Here is a 20,245-nt window from a genome sequence, read left to right on the forward strand (position 1 = left end):
AGACACACACCCAGATACTCACACCGTCCCACACATGGATACATGCCCGCTTAGGCACACACAGACACTTAGGCCCATGCACACTGATACAGACCCACACAGATACACATACACACGTGCTTATTTACCCCCAGTCAGTTACAGCTTCCACACTCACACACTCACCTGGACACACACTCAGAGTCGACCCACATTGATACGCTCCCACGTGGACACACACAGAAACTCACACCCACACCTACTGACACCCATTCAAACACACACACACACACACACACATCACATACTAGACACTCCCCATTCAGACACACCTGTACACAGAGACCGCCCACCCCCCGGACTCACACACACATACCCAGACCCATACACACATTGTGCGCAGAGACAGGTGGGCACACACAGAGCAGCAGACACACAGACTTCGATCACAGGCACAGGCAAAAAGTCCCAGGGATACACTTACAGGCACACACAGGAGTCCAGGCAAGGACCTGACCCAACGTGGACAGAGAGAGAACAATACAGAGTCACAGACACATGAAAAAGGAACACGTTCACAGGACGCCTGAGCCTGAACGCAGCAGGCAGCTCCCAGCTTCCCCCACTGCAGACCCCTCTGCTTTCTTTCCCTTTCCCTCCTCACACTCATCCTTGCTTGCCCTGGCTGGGCAGGGGAGGTCTTGGGGAGTGATACGGAGATAGAAACATAGATAGGGTGAAGACTAGGGCAACCCTCTACCCACACACACTTCTGGGTGCCTAGGAAGCCCCAGCTCCAGGTTTCTGTGTGTTAGAGTGACTGGTGGATACAGGGGTGCTGGGGAGAGATTGGCAGCAAGGAGAGGTTGTGTGGACACAAAAGGGGAGGGAGGCAGGAGCATCATCACTGACTCTACTTTACAGAGGAGAAGACTGAGGCCTGCAGACGAAGTTCTTTCCTGATGGCACATAGGAGCTTTCGTGACAATTAGCAAAAGAAGCACAGGTTGGTGAGTGGGCTGGATTTCAGCCCCACTTGGCCCCTCATGTAGGATATAACCATACTCAGCAGCCATGACCACAGAATAGTTCTCTGAGGCAAATTCCTGGAAGACGAAAGGAAGGCTGCCTGGTGTTAGAAGGTTCCTTGGCGATGGCCCAGGCCTTATACCTCTCTTTATAGAGGGGAACTCAAAGGCCAGAGCTCCCCCACCCCTGCTCACCAACAGGTAATGGGGCACCTGCTATGGGAGAGGTGCTGGGGACCGCACCCCAAGTTTTCTGGGGGAGGACAGAGGAGTCCTGCCCAAGTAGGATCCTGGGGCAAAGGGTCCAGTCCCAGCCATTGTATGGTGGGGATACCGGTTAGCAACCCAGACACGACTCAGACAGGCCTGGGTTGGCCCTGACACATCACGTAGGAGGCACGGGGTTAAGGATGGTGTTGGTGCCGCACCAACAGAGTGGAAGGGGAGCCTGTGGTTGCTCCGCCAAGGCTCTGGGCCTCTGAGGGTGGCAGTGAAGAGTCACGAGTTCTAGAATCTTTGAGCCTTGGCTCAGCCAGCCTCTATCCCCTTGCAAGAGGAAAATCTACCCTCTCTGAACTCCATGCCATCCGGGTGCAACCTGAGCTCATCTCTTTCTCTCAGCAACCCTGGAAGTTGGTCTTATCATCCCTGTTAGACCAAGGAGGAGTGTGACATTCTGAGACGGTAAATGACTTGCCCAAGGTCACAGAGTTAACAAAAGACAGAACCGGAAGCCAGGGTTGCCTGACTTCCAAGCTCCTGCTCACACCCCTCCACCGCGTGAGGTCAGCTGATTTAGGCATGGCAGGTAGGGAGGGACTTCCAGCACAGTCAGGCCTTAGGGCCCAGGATCCAGTCATTAACTTCCTGGGGGTAAGGTCACCCAGGGGTAGGAGGTAATGGCTAGAGTGCAAAGGGCTTGGGCTTTGGGGGGTCAGACCAAGCTAGGTTTGAATCCTGACTCTACAACATTAAGGAAATCACCTTGCCTCTCTGAGCCTGATTTCCTATCTGTCAAATGGAAATGATAATGTCTCCACTTGAGGGCTGGAGAGACTATATGTGTAGGGCATACACACACACACACACACACACACACACACACACACACACACACACAGAGTAGGTATTTGATACACTAGGGCTGTTTTTAGCACTTAAGCAGCAAGGCTCCCAGCAGGCCCAGGGCAGTGTCCTAGGTTCATTCCCACTTTGGGTTATTCACTCCATCTCCCGGACCTCCCCGCTTCTTCCATGGCACCCACCTTGGTCCCTGCCCAGGACCTTGGCATCTGGAGACTTGGAATAGATTCCTGGACGTTTCAAGATCCCAGGCATCATTCAGGCCAGAGTTCCCAGCCGACACATGAGCATCATCATTAGAACACTGAGCTGAGCCCTCGGAAGTGTGGCCTTGGGGACCAGCAGCTTCAGCAACACCTGCGAGCTGGTTAGAAATGCAGGTTCCCATGCTTCTCTGCCCCACGACCCACAGAATCAGAACTTGCGTCTCAGGAAGACCTTCAGGTGATTCGGCTTTCTCTTAAAGCAAGAAGCCCTGCTCTGGGGCACTCTCGCTGGAGAGAAGAACAAGCTGAGCCCAGGGAGTTCTGATGGACACAGCATGATCAAGGCTCTCGTTAAGGTCTTCACTGACCAAACTCCTTTCCAGAAAAGGCCATCAGGGAGCAGACATGTCTGACCAACGTCTCCGCGTGGGAGCCCTGGTCAGCACATCGCCACATGTCCATCTCTGGGTCCTCACCTCCTCCATCTTGTCTGGTCTTGAAGATATGCTAATCAGTGCGGGAGTCCACCCTTCCACAGAATTATCATATGTGAGCCGCTCTTCATCTCAGGATAATTTTCTCATCTGCATAATCGTATTTGACTTCCTTACGGAAGATGTAAAAACCCCCTTACCTTGGGCGAGTTAATCTTCATTGATTGAATATCAAATTCATTCGAATGTGGGAGAAGAGGCTTTTCTTTCTCAGCAGCAGAACGACGTCTGAAAGCCCAGCTCAGCTGGGGGCCAAGGGGGGTCAGCTTTGTCTCTGTCCTTGCCCAGCTGCTGGAGGGACCCTTCCCTTCCAACCCATTTTTTCTGTTGCGGCATCTTTCCAGCTTCAAATACTTCCCTCTTTTTTTGTTCTTTCTCTGTTTAGTCTCCATTTTTCTATCTCTGTTGTGACCCATAGTGTTTTGGTCTTTGGGTTCTGTTGTTTTTCTTTTCTTTCTATTGTACCTCAATCTCCTTTCCTTCTTGGTTTCTCTTTTTCACTCCCCTCCCCTCTCCTCCCTGCCCCTCCCTTCCCCTTCTTTCCTTTTCCCTTCCTTCCCCTCCCCTCCCCTCCCCTCCTCTCCTCTCCCTTTCCCCTGCTTCTCTAAGTCTCAGATTCTCTGTTTACCTGAAACCCCAAGTGTCTCGGCTGTGTCGTCTCCCACAACTTGGTGGAAGAAAAACAAATCCAGCATGAACCTCTTGCAGAAGCAGCTGAGATTCTCAGGGAGACAGAGGGCCCCACAGGGGTGAAGTTGGGGAATGAGGAGGGAGGAGGACAGATACCCTGATTCCCTGCGAACCTGCGCTGCCCTGGTTCCCAGGCCCTGGCTGGGAGGCTTGTTCTTAGGTTAGAAAATGTCAGTCCTACTCAATAAGGGAGGGTCTGGATGTTCACAACGATCCTGTCAGCTGGGGGCTATTTTCCCATTTTACAGCAGAGGGCATGAGCAATATGTCCAAGTCCCATGGGTAGTGATGGGACCAGGATTTGAATCCAGGCCAGCCTAACCCTGCAGGTAGCCTGTGATTATCTAGGAAGGGGCTGAGGTCAGGCCTTCTGCTCCCAGGAAGCCTGGAAGCAGGTGAATGAATCAGCTTAATGAGACTAGAACTTGTCATTTCTCCTCAGGCTTACATTGTCATTTTGAGTGCTTAGCAAACCATCTGGTACACAGAAAGTACCCAGTACACGCTAGATAGTTATCACCGCCATTGTTGTTCTTCAAAGACAGGCCAGGATTCAAATTCTCGCTCAGGTGCATGGCACCTGAGTGACCTTAGACACTTCGCCTCTTTGAGCCTCAGTTGACTCATCTGTACTGTGGTAATAATAACAGTAACTGCCAGGCAGGGCTACAATAAAGATCATGCATATAAAACACCTAGCTCAGTGCCAAGCACACAGTAGGAACTCAGTAAACGTCAGTAATTGCTTTTACATTATTACTGTCATGTTGCTATTATCAATGTTGCTATTATCATTGATGCTATTCTCATCATCATTATTGTTATCTCTGAGGCCTAGCACCTAGTAGATGCTTGATAAATATCAAATCAGTGAATGAATGACCTCCTGTCGAAGCTCCTTTTATGCCTTCATTACAATTCCTGACTCCCTGACTTCGTTTCTCCTATACATTTTAGCAGCATCTGCTTTGTGGCAAGCCAGGGTAACAGTTAAGAGCTGGACTGAGCAAACTATGGTTGTGCATCCCAAATCTGCCACCTGCTAGCTTGAACCTCTCTGAGTCTCAGTCCTTCCATCTGTAGAATGGGGCCATTAACAGTACACAAGTCATGGGGTAGTGGGAGGCACAGCTGAGACTGGCACAGAACAGAGCTAAGGGGGCAGGTATGAGCAGAAGTTTCTTACAGGGGCAGAGAGACCAGGCTGTGAGGGCTTTGAATGTCAGGCTAGGGGGTTCTAACTAGGCCTGGCTTCCTCTTTCCCAGATTGCTGCATAGGGGTCCTGGTCTGAGGGCTCCGCCTGCAGAACCTTGGAGACAAAGCCAGGCTACAGGCATCCTGCAGGCGCAAGAACACCTCTCTGAACTCGTCTGTCCTCAGCTCCAGCGAGAGCCAGAGTGGTAAGGAAGGGAAGGCCATTTGCAATTCAGATCTGGGGCAGATGGAAGGACTTCCTTGGGGGAGGGGTGGGACACTGGTAGAGTCAGCTGCCCCATTTCTTACACACATCTCCCACCTTAGACCAACCCCTTCTGGCCACCACCCCTCAGAGTACCACCCAGACTCTGACCTATACCCAACACTGCTCTAAGTGCTTTCATAAGTTAATTGATAGTCATAAGAGGGAGACACCATTATGACCTCATTTTACAGATAAGGGAAGGGAGGTCCAGAGAGGCAAAACAACTTGCCCAAGGTCACAGAGTAGTCAGTGGCAGAGCGGGCATTCACATCAGGCCACCTGACTGCAGATCCCACGCTCTCACTCATGCATCACACCACCTAAAACTCCCTCCGAATTGCAACCCCTCCAACTTCTGCCCTAAAGCCCTGGAAGGATGTTATATGAAACATGTTTAGCATACTTTGCTGAATTACTACTGTGAACCAGACCCAGGGTTATCTCCCACCTTCCTCACAGCCTGTACAGCTCTGGGGCTACAAGGCCACATTAGCAGACAGGTAATGGGGCCCAGGACCCTCCTATTCTCTGGGCCTCATGGGACCTCTAGACCATCAGAGGGGACCCTGATGCAGTGAGTGACAAGGCAAGTCAGGTACAGGGACTCACAGGCAGGTGACCCCTGGATAGATGGTCAATCAGCCTGGAATAAAGCAGCTCAAATCGCTGGAGGTTACTGTGTCTCTCTCCCTTTCCACAGAGAGGAAGTGCCAGGTGTGAAGCATTTTCACTCACTCACATCTCGCCCTTTCCAGCCACCCTGTGGTCTTGGGAGGCAGGCACTACTGGCTCCATTTTACAAAAGAGGAAATGGCTATTCCAACAAGGCCCTCAGTCAGTCTTTGTTCCTGGATGGAGAAAAAGGTCCACCCTTCTTCCATCGGTTTCCCTCCCTTCCCTGACCCCCACACCTGGGGGAGAATGAACAGGTGGGGTGGTAGCTCCCCCATCTGGACAGTCATTTCCCCTCTAAGGGGTTTCCATGCTGACGAGACTTTCAGGAACCTATCTTCCAGTCCACAGGGAGGCAATGTGTGTGTGTGTGTGTGTGTGTGTGTGTGTGTGTGTGTGTGTGTGACAGGAAAGAGCTGGTGATGGTGCTAGATAGACCCTCCATGCTAAAGCCGGGCTTTGGCCCTCACTAGCTGTGTGCCTTTGTACAAGCCACATTCTCTCTGCCAGCACCACTGTCCCGCCTGTGAAATGGGTAGCAGACTCCTTCCTTCCCAGCATGAGTTTAAAATCTAATCAGCTAGCACCTGTGTAAGCCCCATGCTTAATGAGTGAATGCACTAGTCACTGCCCCCCACAAGTTCTTGGTTCTCTAGTGGAGCCTGTCCTCCTCCCTCTGTGACCTCTGACCCCTCCTCCTCCTCCCTCAATTCCTTCTCAGCAGGGGCTGTGAATCCCTTCCCCCCACAAGGCCCAGGGGGCCCAGAGAAATTAGACCGAATCAAAGCAGAAAATGAGTTTTCATTCATCTTGGAATGATGCGAGAGGTTACGGGCAAGACAAATAGCAGCGTCCCCCCTTCCTTTATCACTGTCATCGCAATTAATAGGCTGTGGCCTTCGTTATCCAGGCCTCTGCTAAGGAGGGCGCAGGCCCCCAGGCGACACTAACGAGGGAAAGGAAGCCGACCCTTCTCTGACCAAGTTCTGTATGAGGCCGGCCATATGCTCACCTGGCTCTTCAAACTCACGGTCAGCACGGATGAGGGTGGGTGTGCGGCAGCCCATGGGACAGCCGAATAGTTCCCAACTCGCTTCAGTGACAGGGGAACAACAGTCCCTGACACCCCTGGGAGCACCCATCAGTCTGGGGTCTGATGGTCAATACAGCTGCTGTGCCCCTTGAGTGTTTCCAGTGTCTCAAGTACAGGCACGTGTAATTTCCGCCTTATACAACAATATATGAATGAGGCATCTGTTTTCCAATTTTTCTAAGGAAACTGGGATTCAGAGAAGTACAGCTACTTGTTCACAGTCTCACAGATTTGGAAAAGGAGCACTCAAGATTTCAACACAGACCTGCTTGACCCCAAAGCTTGGATTCCTCATTATCACATTCTACCTTCCAACAATATGGAGGGAGTAAGGACTCGAAGACAGATTCCTGAAATTCTCTGATTCCAGAGTTTTAGTAGGAAAGGAGCTGTGACGATCCACTGAGTCAGCAGTAGCTCGCCACCCCGATCCAGGCCTGGGGGCCTCAGACCCTTGAGGGACCTTGAAGCCATTGCAGTCCTTAGCCTGAACAAAGTTTCTGTCATGCGCCAAAATGAAGGTCCTTTTTTTCAAGCATGAGTAGATACTATTAAGATACTTTTAAAAAGGAATTCCTTGAAAGGGTTACTGAAAGCCTAGGGGGTTTGACTCATTGGGTATTTGCTCAATCAATGAATACTGTATTGCTTATCTATTGCTGTGAACACATTACCCCAACCCTCCTAAATTAATAGCTTAAAATAATAATACACATTTATTGTCTTTCACAGTTTCCATGGGTCAGGAATTCAGAAATGGACAGGCTGGCAGTTCTGGCATAGGGTCTCCTATGAAGTTACAATTATATGTTGGCTTGGGCTACAGCCATCTGAAGGCTTAACTGGGGCTGGAAGATCTGCTTCCAAGATGGCGCACTCATATGACTGGTATGCTGGTGCTGGCTATTGGGTGGGAGGCCTCAGTTCTCTGCATGTGGAGCTCTCCACAGGATGGTTCATACTGTGGCAGCTAGCTCCCTCTGAGCTAGTGATCCAATAGAGCAAGCAAAAGCTACCATGCTTTTAATGTCATGACCTAGCTTCAGAAGCCATACCGTCTCCTCTGCTAGACTCTACTGGTCACAAAGGCCACCCTGATTCAGTGTGGGAGGGGACTACACAAGGATGTGAATACCGGCAGGCCAGCAGCATTGGAGGTCATCTTGGAGGCTGGCTACCACAGATACTAAAGTCAAAAGAGCATTTTGTAGAGGTTAAAAAGGGATCCTCAAGTTTCAAACAAACAGGCAAAACTTAACCTATAGTGTTAAAAATCAGGAGACTCTTTACCTTTGGGGGAGAGAGGAACTGGGAAAGGCCCCAAGGGGGCTTTTGGGAAACTGGTAATGTTTCATTTCTTGATCAGCGTGCTGGTCACATGACCATGTTGATTTTGTGAAAAATCATTGCATAGGATGTGTGTACTTTTCTGTATGTATGTGATGCTTCAATTAAAAATGTTTGAAGGGGACCCTCATACTTGAAAAGGTGTGGAGGGATTCATGTGCTCAAATCTCCTCATTTTGTTGCAGAGAAAACACTGGGACTCAGAGAGGGAAGGTGACTTGCTCCAGGTCCCTTGGTGGGTCAGGGGTGGGGTTCTGGATTGGCATTTGAGCCTCCTGGGTCCTGGGAATGGCACTTTGCAGGCACAGTAGGTACAGGAGTGGCCGCCATCAGAGGGCTGGGGCGGGGGGCTCCATAGCTTGTGCTTTTGCTGCCCTTCCTCTCCCCAGCTCCCCAAGCGGTGCTCCAGAACTGAGAGGCTGTGCCAGGGTAACACCCGAGCAGGCTATATAACAACTATTTCATTTTAAAAGAAATAAACAAATGATATGTTAAAAACAAACAAACATGCTGGCTGTGCCAGGGGGAGCCATGTCCATCCGGCTCACACAGCTCTCTCCCGCTGGCCCTTCCTGAGTGTTCAGAGAAAGGGCGCATCTCAGGAGAGGGCCATGTCCTGAGGTGGAGAGGTGACAAGTGTTGGGGGCGCTGCGCTTTCTCTGGAGTCACCTTCGTGAGAGAACAGGCCTCTCACGCAGACGACAAAGTCCTTCCCCCTTGGCTGGACTTTGAGGCCTTTCAGGGCAGGGACCCAGCCTTATTCATCTCTGTGTCTCTTGTCCATCTATTCATCCATCCATCCATCACTTTACCAAACATTTACTGAGCACCTGTTACAGGCCCTGGAGATATGACAACAAACAGAATAGGCAAAATCCCTGCCCTCAGGGAACTCACACTCAGCTAAGGAGAGTCGCAACGGACGAAATATAGGGTCATGGGGACACGGGAGTCTGAGTGTGTGTGTATAGTTGTGTCAGGGAAGTCTATTAAGGAAATGACACTTGAGCAAAGATTTAAAGGAGGAGAGGGGGTGAGCCTGAGGTTATCGGCAAGAAGAGAATTCCAGGCAGAAGGAACAGCACGTACAAAGGCTCGGAGGCAAGGGCATGCCTGGCACGCTAAGGACTAGCAAGGAGGCCAGTGAGGCCTGAGCAGGGTGAGCAAGAAGGAGCAGAATTGTGCAATGGAGATTCCCCAGCTCGGCGCCTAGCAGACCTAGGTTTGAACCCCCATCCTACTCTTCCCTAACTGAGTGACCCTAGGGCTCTTGGTCATACAGTCAGGATAATACCACCTACCTCACAGGGCCTTCTGAGGCTTAAACTCAACCACATCTTTAGTGATATGCCCACGGCGGTTGACCCACACAGACAATCCTGTTCCATCCACCTCCACTAGAATATAAGTTTCAGGAAGGCCAGGGATTTTGTCTCTTTTGTTCACCACTAAATCCCCAGGCCCAGAATGATGCCCTCAACAAGGGCCCTCACAGACTTTACAATTAGACATGACAATACACTGTGATGATATATATCTTGAAGGGGAAATGCAGGGAGCCAGAGGGAGCTCTTGGAGAGGAAGCCTAACATGGACCCAGAGAAAGGCAGGGAGGGCTTCCTGGAGGAAGTTACAGCTGAGACCTGCTGATGAGTAGGAGACAGTCAAGGAGTATTCCAGGCAGAGGGAACAGCATGTGCAAAAGCTCAGAGGCTGGAGAGAGCAAATTATTTTGAAGGATTGCAATACGGCTAGGATAGAGCATTAGGAGGGATAAAGGGGCAGGAGGGTATGGGAGGGTGGTGCAAGAGGGACTGGGCTGGGAGTGGCTAGAAATTAGGTAAGCAGAGTACTGTGTCGTAAGAGCAGTGGAAGACCCTTGCTTGGTAGGCATCATGTACGTAACAATGTACCTGGCACAAAAAAGTGAGATGGAGAGGGAGAGAGTGAGAGGGCGGGAGAAGAAAGGAAGGAAACAAAGTTTGAGCCAACCATGGTCTAGCCGCATGCCAGTTTTCAACAGCAGCTGTGGATGGAGCTCATCCGTAACCCTGCAGCTCAGCGGGACTCCTGGGAAGTCCAGCCCAGGACCCCTCTGCCAGGACCCCAAGGCCTCCCAGGACCAAATCTATCCTGCTCCCTCCTTCTCTGCACTCCTGGCAAGGCAGGGCGGGGCGGGGCAGGTGGGCCCCAGGGTCCCAGCAGTGGACACAATGTTCTGGTTCAGTGAAAGGACCTTAAACTCTGAGACAAGGACACAGCAGTAAAGGATGATGTGGCCGAACCCCCCGGTTCCGCAGTGAGCAGACCCCAGGTGTGTGATCGGGAGCAGTTAAATTTCATCATTACCCTTTCTCCGATGGTGTTTTTTATAGTCTTTTTTACTACTGGCACTAAAGGTTCTGGACTCATCCTGGCGGAGTGGAGGACATCACTCGTAGGGCTGACGGCTCCGTGATATAAAAAAATGACAAGTCCTGGCTTAATCTTTCTGATGACTATGTTCCGCGCCCCCATCCATCTCTACCAAGGGGTTTGGGCGAAGCTGGAAGACAAGAGCATCCCAGCATTTAAGAATGAAAAATTAAGTGCCCTTTTTAAGCACAGCGTGAAGCTCCCTGGCTTGGTGCTGTTCTGGAGATGGGGGCCTGTGGGGTGGGGGATGGAGGGTGGGGAGAGGGGAGTGAGAACAAGTCAAGCAGTGTCACCTCTAGGTCCTGGGACAGAAGAGGTGGAACGTGGGTCCCACACGGTGTCATGGTGCATGAGCACGTACACTTGGAAGTGCGTGCCAGTCTTGTGCCCACCTGGGTGGCCCCTTGCGTGTGCTCTGAGTCTATGAGGCTCTGTGGCTGTTGCTGTGCGAGTGTCTGCATCTGGTGGTTGGGACGCATGTAATATGAAAGAGTGGACACAGCCTTGCACTGCAGAGAGACTCGATTCTCAGCTCTGCTTTAATTACCTATGTAGGCTTTTGTAAGTCATTCCCCCTCTCTGGGACTCAGTTTCCTCATATGTAAAACTGGCGAGTTGGGACCTCACTGGCTGGATGACCCTGGGCATGTCACCCTGCTGCTCTAGGCCTCTGTTTCCCCATCTATTCATTGAGACCCTGGCTCTAGCTGACCTCCAAGGCTGTTTCAGCTCTGGGATGCAAAGGCTGTAGATTTGGGGGCCGGCAATGTTCCCTCAGCCCAGGTCTCGGGCCCAGTACCCCAGCCCTGGCTCAAAGCCAGCTTCCAGCTGTGGCTGAGACTTTTCTGCTTGTGCCTAGGAGAGCAGCCCCTTGTTTCTTCTCCGTGACCCAGAAATGGCCAGATTCAGGGGCTAACCTTGGGAACAGGGTACAGAGGGCAAGAGCACAGGACTTGGAGCCTCTTGACTTGGCTTTCAATTCCAGCTTTATATACCGGTTGTGTCTGGGACCTTCTGAGCCTCAGTTACCTTATCTATGAGATGGAAACAAAGGAGACAAGAGGCCTCTCCCATCGGATCAAATACGCTATACCTAACATATAATAAGCACTCAATATTTTTGTAGGTGTCCCTTTAGCAAGGGCACCCCATCCCAAGCCTTTATAACCATACGGAACCCTCTAAATAGAACTTGCCTGTCTGTCACTGCCTAATCCCATCTCCTATGCCTTCCTCTCCTCCTGTGGAAGTCCAACAGAGGGGACAAATGGCCCTCTTGCAAAGAGTTGCAAGAGAGAAAGGGAGGGGAAGCTGAACTGGGAGACTCTGGCTGCCGGAGGACTGGTTTGTCCCGGAAGGGGCCAAACATTTGTTGTTAATAAGAGTGAGAGGGAAAAAAAACATACGCACAAAAAAAACAAACCTGCAAAAAGCTCCCACCTGGGCCCAGGCAGATGCAGCCCCACACAATCCCTTTATCACCAGCAATGTGGTTTGGAGAACAAGATGACAGGCTGATAGGCCAGAGCTATCTGGGACAGGCAGCCTTTATCTGGGGAGTTTCCGTAGGCCAGGGTCCCTATTGGTGTGTGTGTTATCTAGGCCAGAGAGGCTGGGGACTTGGGGCCCCCTCCCCCACTGGGCAGCTTCAGGATGGCGAGGGAGAGGGACAATAAGGGTCTCCTGTGTGGCTGGTAAGATTTGTGGTTAAGAATGGCCAGGACCCTGGGGCCTTGTCCCAGTGATTTGGTGCCACCCCTACAGCAACGGGTGTCACTGCTAGAGCCCTTGCCAGGTAGAGACAGTGACCTCCTTCATTCTGTAGGCAGAAAAGTGTCCATCCCATTTTGTAGACAGGTTATGTCACTTGTCTAAAGGTGCCTGACCAGAAAATGGCAGAACCAGGATTTGAACTCTGGTCTGCCTGATTCCAAAAGCACTGACCTCCAAACACATCCTATAACCTGGGCAGAGTAGACTTTAACGCCTTGCAAAGAAGTGACACTTAATATTGTCAGAGATGGTTTGGGTCCATTTGCTCTGTTGATCCCACACCGGCCTAAGGGCAAGGGAGCTTGAGCTTTATCCTGGTTCCCATTTTACAGGTGAGGAGACAGAGGCGCAGAGAGATACAGCCCTTTGGCCAAGGTCACCCACCTTAGGGCACAGCTGGGACTTTGAACCCAGTCCCCTGGCTCCAAGTCTGCCTGCAGCCCTGTCCCCCTCTATCCCCAAGGCCCTTAACAAGGAGGGGCTTTCCCTCTCCTCTGACCCCCTGAGGCAATTACCATCTGCACCACTCACATGGCCCTTAATCATTTACTGCCCTTGTAAACAGCCTTGGTCAAAAGCAATAAAGTTCTGACTTGGACAGATCAGACCCCGTGTTGCTGCCATTTGTGCACGTGGCCCACCTCCCCTGCGGACTGGAAGGGCCCAGAGGGCAAGAACCAGGTGGCTGTATATTTCTGTGTCTTTCCTACCCTGCTGACATGCTGAGGAGGTTTGGAGAGCGAAGGCTCAAACTTCAGCCCGATGCCTAGAACACTGGGTGCAGAGGAACCACACGGGACAGGGACAGCAGGAGGAATGGGCACCTCCGACTCTCTGACCAATGTTGTACCCAGGTCTGCTCCATCCCCTTCAGTCCCCTGCTTATGCCCTGGTGTCCCATATTTGGTGACGGCCACCAGAGCCATGAGTTGGCTAAGCAGACTCCAGAGTCTCCTTCTTGGCACCTCCTGTTCCCTCACCCCCACCAGCCAGTCATTGCCAGGTCCTGTCAGTTCTGCATCTTACTTTTCTTTTAGAACGGGCCCCCCGGGGCTGCTATTCTAGCCTGCTAACTGGCCTCCCTGCCTCCAGTCTGCTCTCTCCTTGCAAGCAGAGTGCTCTTCTTCAAATGCAAACCTGAGCTTGTCCCTCCTCTCTTTAAACCCTCCAGGGCCTCCCAGGCCTTCAAAATGAAGTTCAAATGTCTTAACTCCTCTGGGATCTGGCTCTGGCCCAGCACGCTAGCCCACCACTCCAGCCTTGCCTTCCACCCTTCCTGGCCACAGGAATGGTTCCTGGGGATGCCCCCCTCATCCTGCCCTGGGCCTTTGCACATATGGCTCTCTGTCAGGAACACTCCTCCATGGCCCATTCCTTTCTTGGACAGCCCCCCTTATCTTTCGGGTCTCAGTTTGGTGCTGCTTCCTCCAGGAAGCCTCCCCTGACCCTTCCCAAGTTAGGTGCCCACTTGCCCATGTAAGCTTTTGCTCACACCTGTTTAGCCCTTAAATATGGACTGGGAATTAATTGCCTGTGAACTTGCCTTTTGTCTGTCTCTTCCATTAGACTCTAAGCTCCATGAAGGCAAGGGCTGTGTTCCTTTTTACTGAGGCCTTTTCTCAGGAAATGTTTGTGAAGGAGCAAGTGCTTGACAGCATCCCCTCTTCCTGGATTCCTTCAACTTCTCAAACGGACGTGAGCAGAGAGCTCTAGGAATAGAGCATAGAGCATGGAGCCCACCCTGGGTGGTTCTTTTCTCTTTCCTTTCTCATTTGCTTTTAAATGTTTGTGATATTTTTGATACACAGTTTAAACCTTTAACTTTTATTTAAAAAAATGAAATATATCATTTGTACAAAAGGACATGTAAATAGACATATGCTGTTTGAATAATAGTAATAAAATAAGTAACCCTACACTCACGTTCCAGTTTAAGAACAGCATATTCCCCAAAACAGTCAAAGCTTGCGTGAGCCCCTCTCATATCACATTTCCCCTTCTCTCTGGAGGTAACCAATTTCCTTAATTTTGTTCTTATTTTCTTTGCAGTATTATCACATATGGATAATTCCTAAATAATATATTATTTAATTTTATATATTATTGAACTATATATAACTAGAATCATACGTTATGAATTCTTTTGTGACTTCCTTTCCTTTCTAAACTGCACATTATCTATTGAGAATCACCCTAGTTGATGCATTCTTTTTAATGCATGTATGGTATTTACTGTGTGGCCACGTCACAATGTATGTATTCGTTCTTCTGTTGTTTCCAGTTTTTTTGTGATTATAACCTAGATTGTTTGTAATATTTTCTTCCCCACCCATTCCTGGGACCTGTCTTATCCTGTGCAAACCTACCATCCTCCTGCTGCCACATTACAGCCCACTCCCCTCATGGAGAGGGGAGAACGAGGCTCCCCATAGGAACTGCCTCTACAGATCCCCTAAAGTCACCCACCAGTCAGGGTGTGGCTGCCTGAGTCTGGATGGCCTCCTGGAGGAGACCTGGGGCTCTGGGGCTGGCCTCCCTTCTCCCTCCCACACTTCTTCCCACCCCACCTCCCCACCTCAATAGCTGCGGAATTGTCCTCCCTGGCACTTGCCCGGGCCCAGGCCCTCCCCAACTGCCCAGCCCTGGCAGAGGGCGTGGGACCATGCATCCTGGTGTGTGTATCCAGCTGCTGCTTGCCACAGCTGGCTGCATCAGGCTCTGGGAGGGCAGGCTATGTGTTCTCCCTTCCCCCACTCCATTTAATGCCTGAGATTGGATGAGGGTGAACAGAACCTGGGGAACATTCCTGGCTGGGGGTGGAACACATTTATTCAGTCCTAAGCCCAGACGGATGGTGTCCCCTCCTTTCTTCCTTCTTGAATTCCTGAGCCCTGGCTCTCCTGGCTGCCTCCACTCAGGACTGTGAGAAGTGGTACCATTCCCGCTTCTGGGGCCTCTGTTTTCTCTTCTGTACAATGGGATGTAGGCTGCTTCAAGAAGGCCCTCTCCTGATGGGCAAGGGCCTTGACAGGCCAGGGAGGGTGTTTACACTCCACTGAGCAGCCCCAGGGAGTCAGGGGAAAGGCTCCTGGTGGAGGCCAGGACTGGAGTCCTGCTTGGAGGAGATTAGGCCTGAATTGGGTAGGGGAGCAGTCAGAGGCAGGGAGACTGCAGGAGGAGGCTGTGGGAATCGTATAGAGGGGAGGGAAGTGCAGAACAGCCAGCCTAAGGCTGCAGTGTGGCAGAATCCCTCCCCAGATTGGGGCTAGGATGGAGCTGCCTACAGCACTGCGAATGGCACCATCCTCGATGAAGCAGCAAGGCCGAGGGCCTCACAGCGTGGGCTGGGCATGCTGTCCAACAACACGTCCACAATGGCAGACCAGGCCCCAGCATAGGCCACTCACCTGGCCAACGAGCCAACAAGCATTTACTGCGTGCCTGCCTCATGTCAGGGAAGGGCCAAGCCTCTGCCCCTGGCCATGAGTCCAGCACGATAACAGAAACTGCATTGCAGAGGAGTAACTGAGCGGCCCAGATACATGGAACACCCATGTGCTACGTCATTTCCTGCACCTCACAGGTATTCACTCATTTGTTTACCCTCACAACACCCCTCTGAGGTAGGTACTATTGTCATCATCCCCATTTTGTAGATAAGGAAAGTGAGGCACAGAGAGGTGAAGTTCCTCATCCAAGAGCACACAGTTGCATTCCCAAGGGAAGAGCCTGCATTCAAACTTGGCTGTCTGGCTCCAGAGAAGTCTCCCAACCCCACGTCACCCTGCCTCTTCCCAGAGGAGTCTGGGGAAAGACACCTCAGGGCAGCTGTCTTTCCAAATACCTTCTCCACATTCTGCAGCGGAGGGAAGCAGAGCTCAGAGTGCTCAGGCAACTTGCCCACCAGAATTCAATCTCAGGCAGATTTGACTTAAGGCCATATGGAAATGCTACACTGCCCCCTGCAACCTGGGGCACACACTAGTATTCATGACCTAGAGATCAGGGTGAAAGGCGTCTTCAGGATGGATGAGTTTTCTTGGGAAACAGGTGCCTGAGTCAGCTGGGACAAAGTTACCAGAAACACACAGAACATATATGTGTGTAGGTAGGTGTGTGTGCGTGTATGAGTGTGTATGTGCACTGCACCCTATAGCATCAGGCAGCCAGCGACCAGGAGCCCCATTTAAGGGGAGGAATAGAACATCAGGACACAGTGGCTAAAAATGCTGTCAGACTTTCACTCACATGGTCATGAGATCTTGGGCAAGTGGTTTCATCTCTGTGACCCTCAATTTCATCATCTGAAAAATGGAGAAAAAATAGCACCTACCTGACAGGGCACAAAATGAGATTACTTTATTTACTTCTCACAACAATCCTCTGAGATACTTTCTACCATTGACAGATGGAAAACAAGGAACAGAGAGGTTAAGTCACTTGCCCAAGGTCACACAGCTGGAAAGTGGCAGTCAAGATTTGAACTCAGGCTATCTGACCCCTGAAACCACAGTCTCAACTTCTGCCCTGTTGTGAAATAATAGCAACAATGACACAGGCACTGAAGACTTACTGTGCTTCAGGCATTGGGCTAACCATTTCACCTGGATTATCAGATGAAATCATCTAGTGCAATCTCTTCTTTTCCAAATGAGGAACAGACTCAGAGATGGGAAGGAACTGGCCTGGGGACACCCAACTCCCATCCCACACTCTTTTGCCATCACACAGGGAAATCATGAAGCCCAACTTTGTTGTGGGTAGGGGGCTGCCCCCACCCTGCCCCCAGGCATCCTGTGCTGGGGACAGATGCAAGCCCATCTGTCCCAAGACATGGGTGCCCAGCTCCTGTAGCCGAGCCTAGGCCTCCCCCCACCCTGATGCCCCAGCCTCTGCTGGTGCCATCTGGCGGGTGGCAGGGTGCCCACCCCCAGGGTGTGGGTGCCAGGGGCCAAGAGGGGAGCAGCTGGGAAGCTGGGCTGACCCCATGAGCAGGCCAGTCCCAGGGCTCTGTCTGGGAAGCTGCACCTCCCAAACCCTGAGTGACAATAAGGGTCTTCCACCATCCTGCCAGCCACGCCAGCTGGCCTCAACACCAGGAACCAGGTCAAACTTTTACCCTTGGGAATTCCCATCTCTAGGGACTCACCCCACCCTACAATTCACTCCAGTGAAGGGGCATGGAGTATAAAGGCTTCCCAAACACCCTAACCCAAAGCATTCAGCTCACCATCCTGCCACAGTCTGTCGAGCAACAACAGCTCACACGTAAGAACCATGCGCCGGGCTCTGTTCTAATCCCTTTACATTGAGTAACTCATTTAATCTTCACACAACTCTGTAAGGCAGTTGCAATTATTATCCCCACTTCACAGATGGGGAAACTGAGCTACATAGTGGTTAGTAACATACTCAAGGTCACACTGCCGGTAGATGGCACGGTTGGGATTAGAACCCAAGCAATCTGAATTGGTAACATTGATCTTGTGCTTCCTATAAACCAGGCCCTGTTTTGAGTTTATATGGATTAGCTCCTTTAATCCTCACAATGCTGTTATCATTCCCATTTTACAGATGAATAAACTGGGGGCACAGAGAGTTTCTGTAGCTTGCCTAAGGTCACACAGTTAGGAAGAGGAACTGGTGGGATTTGAACCCAGCTAGTCTGGCTAATCACAGGAATCCTGAGGTTCCTGGGTGGAAAGGGCTCAATAAAGTACTGTAAGAATAAATGGAGTTGGGCTCATTCCTGCCCTCTCCAGTCCAGCGGCCTCCCGACTCCCCTCTCCCCATATCCCTTCTCCCCATTGTCCCATTCTCCGTGGTCATAGCCAGGGAAACAAGGTGCAGGGAGGAGAGAGCATCTGTGAGTCGGGCAGGCAGGCAGGCGCAAGCAGAGGCTGCACATGCTCAAGACGTCTCTTTTGTGGCCAATTAAACAAATTGCAGCAAAACAGCATTTTATTAGTATTTGCCCATAGCAGTCTGGGGCTGCAATAAATTTCCTCCTGGCTGCAGCACTGGAGAGGCAGGCGGAGGGTGTGTGTGTATGGGGGGAGAGATCGGTGCCACTGATGGAGGGTGTTGGGAGCAGGATGTGGGAGAGAGCTGGCATGTTAAGCAGTGGATGGTAGAGGAGAAACATCAGGAATGGCCCTGGGGGCTGTTGGGTATCAGAGTGGCTGTCTTCCCAAACAACTGCTCTGCTTCATCATAAACACAGTGAGTTATGAGGTGGCATTGTACATTGCACACCAGCAGCAGTGCCAAAGATGCTGCCTGCCCGGGGTGGGGCGGGGGTAGGCATGGAAGCCCTGTGCCTGGCTGTGGGTTCCACCCGACCGCATGACACCTGCCCTGGGTCTACCCCTCACCATGGGACACTTGGGTTGCTGAAATGGTCTCCTTACTCGTCCCTCTTCCTCCAAGCTCCATTCATTCATTAACTTATTCAAGAAGTATTTATTACATGTCTGCTGTTTGCCAGGTCCTGGAGTGAACTGTCTGTACAGCATGTCATCCTTTTGCTTAAAAAAATCTTTGTTGCTTCCCTGCTGCTTTCAGGATCAATCCCAAGCTCCAGGGCCTGGTGGTTAAGATGCTTCAAGAGCAGGCTTCTGCTTCCTTTCGAGGCTTTTTTGTGGCCAGCGATCTCTGCCACTCCAACAATACTACTAACAGCAGCTCACATTTATCGAATGTAAAGTGCCGGGCTATGTGTAAAGTGCTTTACCTGTATTAACTTATGGTGTCCCCATCACAACATTCAGTCAGCGTGGGATAAATTACGCTGCACTAACAAACAACTCCAGAGTCTCAGTGACTTACACAAGCAAGGTTTACATCCTGCTAAAGTGCACGTCCCACGTGCATTGTCAGGACTCAGCTCATCAGAGAGATTTATGGACTCAGACTGATCACACAGTCACATCTCAAACGATGGTGGGCTCTGTACTGTGTCCGAAAAACAACAACAACAACAACAAAAACAGAGCACTAGAGGCCTTCCCACTGAACATTAAACATCCAGGCCTGGAATTGACTCCTGCTCACAACTGGCTGACCTGGACTAGTCCGTCACATGAGCCCACCTAACCACAGGGGGGCCAGAAAATGCACTCCTACCCGTGCCTGGAAGGGGAGACAGCCACAAGTGTTGGCAAACAGCATTAATGACTACCACAACTATTACTAGCACCTGTTAACAGACGCGGGTATAGAAGCACAGAGAGGTTGCAATCTGCCCCAGCTGGCACAGCTAGGAGGTGGAGGTGGACCTCGCACAGGGGCATTCTGGTTCCACTCCTGCACCGCAGCCTCACAGGTTCTCACACCCAGCTCTCCTCACCCCTGCATGCTTCGCTCAGGCTTTGCCTCTACCAAGAATGCCCTCCCACCACCTTTTAGCCTGGCAAACTCCTACTGCACCATCCAGAGCCTGCTTGATATGATACCCTCTCTTCTCTCTAGTTTCAGGAAGAGGGCACTGTTCCGGTCTGAGCTTGCCCAGCCCCGGTAGGTGCCACAAACATGGCACTGATCATAGCATCTTGAGCAATTTCCCCCTTCTGTGCTCCATGGGGGCGGGGGTGCAGGACCTGCTTTATTATCTTTGCATCCTTGGTGCCTCATGCTGACATTGAACTAGCATGGGGCTGCCTGGCAGGGGCCGGAGGCAGTAAGCCCTGAGGCCTAGCGGGGCACATGTAGTGAGAGGTCACCCCTTTCCCAGTCTGGAAGTCCCTGGGCCTAGGCCCTCCCTTTCTTGAGACCTCAGACTAAAGAAGCCCAATGAGACATGAGGCTGGAGGAACAGAGATAAGGTGGAGCTCTGGAGGGTGGCCTGGGGAGGGAGCCACAGCACTCTCCCCACCCCCAAAGCCTTACCAAGGGCACAGAAGAGTCGCCAGATCCTGGGACCTGCCATGCCCTACCTCCTGGCTTAGGGCCCCACTGTCGGGCTGTTCCAGCTGAGAACTGAATCACAAAGGTTGTTTTGTTG

At 51.4% G+C, this 20,245-nt stretch overlaps 1 long non-coding RNA gene across 1 annotated transcript; it reads left to right on the forward strand.

Moving 5' to 3' along the window:
* Positions 1–899: 899 nt before the first annotated feature.
* On the forward strand, positions 900–8,163 carry LOC141568935 (uncharacterized). The gene is made up of 3 exons (XR_012492272.1): positions 900–985; positions 4,747–4,881; positions 7,441–8,163. It is a non-coding gene; the product is annotated as an uncharacterized LOC141568935 (long non-coding RNA).
* Positions 8,164–20,245: the final 12,082 nt, after the last annotated feature.

The sequence above is a fragment of the Rhinolophus sinicus genome, linkage group LG15 (genome assembly GCF_036562045.2).
Source record: "Rhinolophus sinicus isolate RSC01 linkage group LG15, ASM3656204v1, whole genome shotgun sequence".
Lineage (NCBI taxonomy): Eukaryota > Metazoa > Chordata > Mammalia > Chiroptera > Rhinolophidae > Rhinolophus > Rhinolophus sinicus.